Below are 7306 nucleotides of genomic sequence, written 5' to 3'. Positions count from 1 at the left end.
CATAAATCACAGCAAGATCCTTTTTGACCCACTTCTTAGAGAAATGGAAATAAAAACAAAAATAAATAAATGGGACCTAATGAAACTTAAAAACTTTTACACAGCCAAGAAAACCATAAACAAGACGAAAAGACAACCCTCAGAATGGGAGAAAATATTTGCAAACGAAGCAACTGACAAAGGGTTAATCTCCAAAATTTACAAGCAGCTTATGCAGCTCAGTATCAAAAAAAAAAAAAACCCAATCCAAAAATGGGCAGAAGACTTAAATAGACATTTCTCCAAAGAAGATATACAGATTGCAAACAAACACATGAAAGGATGCTCAACATCGCTAATCACTAGAGAAATGCAAATCAAAACTACAGTGAGGTATCACCTCACACCAGTCAGAATGGCCACTGTTGGTGGGAATGTAAATTGATACAGCCACTATGGAGAACAGTATGGAGGTTCCGTAAAAAACTAAAAACAGAACTACCATGTGACCCAGCAATCCCACTACTGGGCATATACCCTGAGAAAACCATAATTCAAAAAGAGTACCACATCATGTACCACAATGTTCATTGCAGCTCTATTTACAATAGTGAGGACATGGAAGCAACCTAAGTGTCCATCGACAGATGAATAAATAACGATGCGGCACATATATACAATGGAATACTACTCATCCATAAAAAGAAACAAAATTGAGTTATTTGCAGTGAAGTGGATGGACCTAGAGTCTGTCATACAGAGTGAAGTAAGTCAGAAAGAGAAAAATAAATACCGTATGCTAACACATATATATGGAATTTAAAGAAAAAAAAAACATGGTTCTGAAGAAACTAGGGCAAGACAGGAGTAAAGACACAGACGTAGAGAATGGACTTAAGGGCACAGGGAGGGGGATAGGTAATTGGGACGAAGTGAGAGAGTGGCAATGACATATATACACTACCAAATGTAAAATAGATAGCTAGTGGGAAGCAGCCGCATAGCACAGGGAGATCAGCTCGGTGCTTTGTGACCACCTAGAGGGGTGGGATAGAGAGGGTGGGAGGCAGAAGCAAGAGGGAGGGGATATGGAAATATAAGTATACCTATAGCTGATTCACTTTGTTACATAGCAGCAACTAACACAACCGTGTAAAGCAATTATACTCCAATAAAGATGTTTTTAAAAATTTTTTTATGTTTGTTAGAGTCTCCAAGTTTGGGGCAGGATGAGATGTGAAGATGTCAGAAAATTCAAGAAAACTTCTATTTTGTAAGAGTCAAAAGGATTTGATAAGAATATGAATTGTCAGTTTTGCTCATCTCTCAGTTCTAAAAATCTATACTCAAAAGCTTTCATGTCTCTCTTATCCCTCACTAGCATCAAACATAATAAAATCAAAATAAACTTCTGATAAAAATCAGGTTTCAAAATTTTTTAAAAAGGTGGCGGGGGTACCCCGGAACAACAACTGAGCAGGAGAGATGAAGCAAGATGGGGCTCCCTTACTGGTGCAGGGAAATAGAAACAAGGAAGGCATCCAAAACAACCCAAAGAGGCTGTGAAATAGTCTGGTGGCCTGAAAGAAACTGAAGCATGTGGTTACCTGATGTTCACTGTTTTCATTGTCAACCCAACAACCAAAACAGCAGATACTGCTGTGCTTTATTCAGCTTCTACTGTGTGCTGGACTATGGTAAGCATGTTATAGTCCTCTCCTCATTTAATTCTTCCTGTAACGCTTTGAGGTAGTGAACTGTGACTCAGAGAGGTTAAGTTACTTACCCAAAGAAACACAATTTGTGAGTGTTTGAGTCAAGACTGAAACTCAGGCCAATCCAGAAAGGGAGGAAGAGCCTCCCTCAACATGAGTATGGGATGAACCTGAGGAAGGAGAGCAAATAAGGAAAGAGCATAAGACATGAATGACATTTTTCTAGTGAAGATCAAAGTACTACAGTACCCTCCCTCATGTGGCTCAAGAAAAACCTAGCCTTAGCTATTGGTTCAGTCTCTTATGCCACAATATTCTTATGAGTGCCCGATCCTTGGGTGAAGAAATATGTCTATATTCCTTACAGTCCAGAATAGACATCAGAGTCTTGGTGCAGTGAACACTAAAACAGGACAAAGATGGTCCAAAAAGGCATGGGTCTATTCCACTCCACTTTCTTCTGGTATTCAACAAAGTTGGAGGAAGAGATAGGAAGGCAATATTAACTCCTCAGGGGGAATTCCTGGAGCCTCTTATTCGTGGGCAATGGAATAAACAGTAAAATAAGTAACATCAAATGTCTTAATTGCCCCCAGAGGTAAAGAAAATCAACTTTTAAGAGAGAAAAGCAACACCCAGGTTTCATACAAAGTGATGCAGTCCCATGTGCCTTGTATGTCTATTTAACCTAGTCCAAGCTACCACTATCTCATGGCTGGATTACTACAATATGTTCTTAATTGTTCTCCCTGCTTCCACTTTCTCTCCTCAAGTTTATTCTCCAGATAGCAGAGTCAGCAAGATCCTCTTAAAAGATCAGTCAGATTGTGTGTCACACGCACATCCTCAAAAAAGGAGAAAAAAAAAAAAGAATCCCTACCAATGTCTTTCCTGGCTCCCATAGAAAAAAAATAAAAAGGTGCAGAGTCCCTCCTATGGTCTATGTGATGTGGCCCCTGCTCTTTCCCTGGCCACTTATCCCACCTCTCTTCCATTGTCTCGGTGTTTTTCAACTGCAGAACGTAGGACGCTTTAGAGACCGTCAAGAATCATTCTAGGGTCCTGGCCAACATGTAATGTCCCGGCACAGGACAGCACTGTCAAAAAACTACAGCTAAAGGTGATCAACTTCTTGTTAAAATGTTTGGCTCGATATGTCCATATTGATATGGACATAGAAACTATGCCACTATGATCTTTTACTGGAGGGAATAGTTTCAGGTTCATGGACCTCTGAAGAACTGAGGAAAACAAAATACTGTAAGGACACCTAGTTGAGCTGACTCACTCTCCTCCCAGATGGGTCTGGATTAGTGGTTATAAAAGCGAGCAGTGCAGTTAGCAGCCAGTTCTTAGCTCTGTCCCTACATATCATATGTCCTTGGGAACAGGTTTTCTTATTTTCTTAGAATGGGGTAACAATTCATAGCTGGCATAGTTGTTGCAAGAATTAGATACAAGATAAAATATATAAAGCACTTAACAGGGTTGCCTGGCAAATAGGAAGCTCTCAAAAAATAGGAGCTATTATTATTAGCTCAGACTTCCTGGTATTTATTTACATTTTTCTCTGCTTTCTCTTTCCCTCTTGCTCAAGAGAAAGACGGTTAGTTGGTAACCTCTTCTTCCCTCTAGCACCTCTCCAAATAAAACCCTTACCGTGGGATCAAGAATTACAAGATAATCCATGGGTTGCATGTAAAATCCTAGACAGGTAAATGATGGTCTAGACCCCAACTAGGTAGAATTTTCTCCTCTAACATAAAGCACCAGTGAGAGAAATCTAACAAGGACATCACAGTAAAATGATAGAGAGCCTGGAAGACATATTACTATGAGCTCAAATCACATCACGAGGGCCTCCTTCCCACAACTCACTTTGGACCCCCAACTGGTACTTCATGGAATCCCTGAATGTGAATGCCAAAAAAAAAATCTTTAGGAATCCTCCTGTCTAGTCCTCTCCTTTTTATAGAGGGCGAAACTGAGGCTCAGGGAGGAAGAGTGACTCTCGCTAGATTACGCAGTGATTTGGAGCCTCTCACTCACATTCAGTCAACCTGTGAAAGTCCCTGGGTACGGCATTACCTACCTTGTATGGGTATTGTTCAGTCTCAGAGCTTGAGCTTGAAAGTTTTTCTCCTTAGGCACAGGAAATATTTCTCCTTCTGTTGCAAGAACTCTTCACTCACACGGATGTCCTGGGCTGAGGAGACCCCGAAGGGGTGCGTGCTGGAACGCAGAAGGTTCTCTTCACAACAGAACTCTTGCACTGGGCTTCTTCCTCTGCATCAGAGGCCCTCAGTGAGCTAAGCCACTTAATCTCAGCTAAGGTACCAGGTGAAACCAAAGAAACTTTAGAGCTGAAAAGAAATTTGTAGATGATTAATCCAATCTCCTTAGTTTACCCATGAAGCAGCTGAGGGCCAGAGAGAACTGACTTCTCAAAGTCACACAGCTGCTTATTGGTCAGGTTCCTGAGGCACTATTTCTGGGATTGTTTCTAGTGATTTTGATTTTGTGATTGTTGTTGCCAATTAAAAGTGTCAGTTTTGCTACCATACAACAAAACCCCATAGATCTTGTGATCTTTTAGAAAATGAACAGCCTATGTTGATGTGGATAAATTAGAAAGAGAGAGATTCAGGAAATCAGTCCATGGCCAATCTTTAGATCAGCTATTCAGAAACAGAAAAGTAGCTACAGAAAAGAGCTAACCAGGAAGTTTTAGGTCTGCTATTGGTTTAGGAAAGCTACTTGCTCTCTAGACAACCAAAGATTGTTTTTCAATATTGAGATGCTTGAACTATTTAAAATAAATTGAACCCCATGCTGTGATCAAGGGACCAAATTCCCCATGGTTTTTTGTCTCTAGGGTGAAACTTTTTCAAGAAACAGACTTAGGAAAAAGTTCAAAATGTGTGTCAGTTAATTTAGAGAACTTCTAGAAGTTAACAAACATCCAGTAATTATGCTCTGAAAGAGGGAAGCTAAAAACATGACATTAAGAGAGTTTTTCACCCCAATTTTCTGAATTAGCATGAGAGTATGAGTCTGAAGGGAGAAGAGAAAAGAGGACTGGCCCAGCGGAAGGGGCTGCAAACTGGATGACTTGAGGCAAGTTCCTTCATCTTTATGGTTTGCAGTTCTACAGACATAAAATGACAGAACTGGACTAGATTATCTTTCATGTCCCTTCTCACTCTAACAATCTAAGCTTCAAGGTCACTTAGACTTAAGTACCACACAAGCTATGATGATGATCATGATCACAATAATAATAATTGCCATTTATTGAGTACCTACCATGTGCCAGGCACTATACCAGCCATTTTGTAGCCATTGTCTCTAATAGTCACAACAATCCTACAGGACAAATTTTCTTTTTGAGCATTTTTTGTTTCCTCCCCAGCATCTATTTTCCTCCAGTCATGTCAGAACTACCCAGATTTTGCTTTGGAGAAACCACACCACCCCAGTCCCAGCCATGTAATTTGGATGATGTTGATCACCTAGAGGCAGGTTTTGATTGGTTTAAGCAGATGTTCATAAACCACCCCTTGACTACAATATTAGTTCGGGGGTGGAGGGAGTCACAGGAAAGAAGTGTACTCTATCTTGGGCAGAACATATCAGAAGAGACAGAAACATTTGCTTTAAATAATTTTGAGTGGGTGTGTTTGTGAGGTCTGGAACTGCAACAGCAACTTTGTGACAAAGAGGAATCATGAGCTTTCATGGGTAGTGGTAATAGCTGAGCCACTGTATCAAGTCTCACTTGGAGCCTACCTTGCCTCTGGATGTTTTCAGTTACATGAGATAATGAATTCCATTATTTTTTCAAATACATGGAATAGGATTTTCTGTCGGTTGAATCATAAAGTGTTATAACTGGTACAATATTATTATTTTCCTCTTACTGTTGGAATTCTGAGTCTGAGAGAAGCCTACTACTTATGCAAGGTTACCCAATGCTATCCTATCTATAAGTCCCCCCAGAAAATGTTGTGACAAAACTGAGACCAGGAAAATGAAAATAATAAAGTCCAAAAGTGAAGATGTATTTAAACTCAAGTAATATACTCATAAACAGTATTCATGTTTATCTTTGTGAATTGTGTTATGTGTGTTTAGAATTCTTTATTATTGGTAGCTTCCAAGTGTTTCTGAAATATCTATAATATTTATATGAAAAAATCTTTTCTAAAAATAAATTATTCCTAAGATTCAGGAAACTCTCTACAAAATCAAATAAAAACGGCTGTGGGAAAAAGGAAGCAGAGAAATTTGTGACTCCCAGAGACATCGTAAATATTAACTCCAGATCTGAAGACTATACTGTGCAAACTCAGGAAAGAAACAGGTTAAAATCTCGTAGGATTCTTCATTATAATTTCACACAACTGACAGTTTCCTACTACCCATACCTGTTTCTGGTCATTGCAGACTGGTAATAATATCAACCCCAATAGTCTCATGAATTCTCTGAGCTGCATCATTCTCTAACTTTAATTACACATTGAAAAGTAGATGCCAATTCTTGGAGAAATATTGCAGATGCCATATGGGATGACTTCCATACCCATGAGGAAAGGAAACTTCTGGAAAAAATTAATAGCACTGAGACGCTATATTGCCATGACTAAAAATAAGCTTAAAAAAAGGTTGAGTTTTTGGGCTTCCCTGGTGGCTCAGTGGTTGAGAGTCCGCCTGCCGATGAAGGGGACACGGGTTCGTGCCCCGGGCCGGGAAGATCCCACATGCCGCGGAGCGGCTGGGCCCGTGAGCCATGGCCACTGAGCCTGCGCGTCCGGAGCCTGTGCTCCGCAATGGGAGAGGCCACAACAGTGAGAGGCCCGCGTAACGCCAAAAAAAAAAAAAAAAAAAAAATTGAGTTTTAAAAGAAAACATAGCTTAAGAAAAATTAAAAATAAAAGAAAACATAGAATAATGGAGAGACTGCATCAGGAAAAAAATAATGGTTTCAGATTCGATTTCTACCACTTAGTAGCTTTGTAACTTTAGACAACTTAGTTAACAGCTTTTTGTCTCAGTTTCTCATCTGTTGAATGGAGATGATAATACATACCTTCAAGATTGTTAGAATGTGGAATGGAATAACCTGTGTTAAAATGTTCATCTAACACAATGCTTGATACATGGTAAGTGTCCCATAAATGTTAATTAGGATTTTTGAATTATGTAGTAGGACTATTACCCAGTTTAATGTACAGGTCTCTGTGTCAAATTTTATAGGGGGAGTAACACTAAATTAAAAATCAAATCATATGATCGCTTATATGTGGAATCTAAAAATAATGGTACAAATGAACTTATTTACAAGACATAAATAGAGTCACAGATGTAGAAAACAAACTTATGGTTACCAGGGGGAAAAGGGAGGAGGGATAAATTGGGAGATTGGGATTGACATATACACACTACTCTATATAAAATAGATTACTAATAAGGACCTACTGTATAGCACAGGGAACTCTACTCAGTACTCTGTAATGACCTATATGGGAAAAGAATCTAAAAAAGAGTGGATATTTGTATATGTATAACTGATTCACTTTGCTGTACACCTGAAACTAACACAACATTGTAAA

This window comes from Physeter macrocephalus, chromosome 16, assembly GCF_002837175.3.
Source record: "Physeter macrocephalus isolate SW-GA chromosome 16, ASM283717v5, whole genome shotgun sequence".
NCBI classification, from domain to species: domain Eukaryota; kingdom Metazoa; phylum Chordata; class Mammalia; order Artiodactyla; family Physeteridae; genus Physeter; species Physeter macrocephalus.
Note: the sequence above shows the minus strand (reverse complement) of the source record.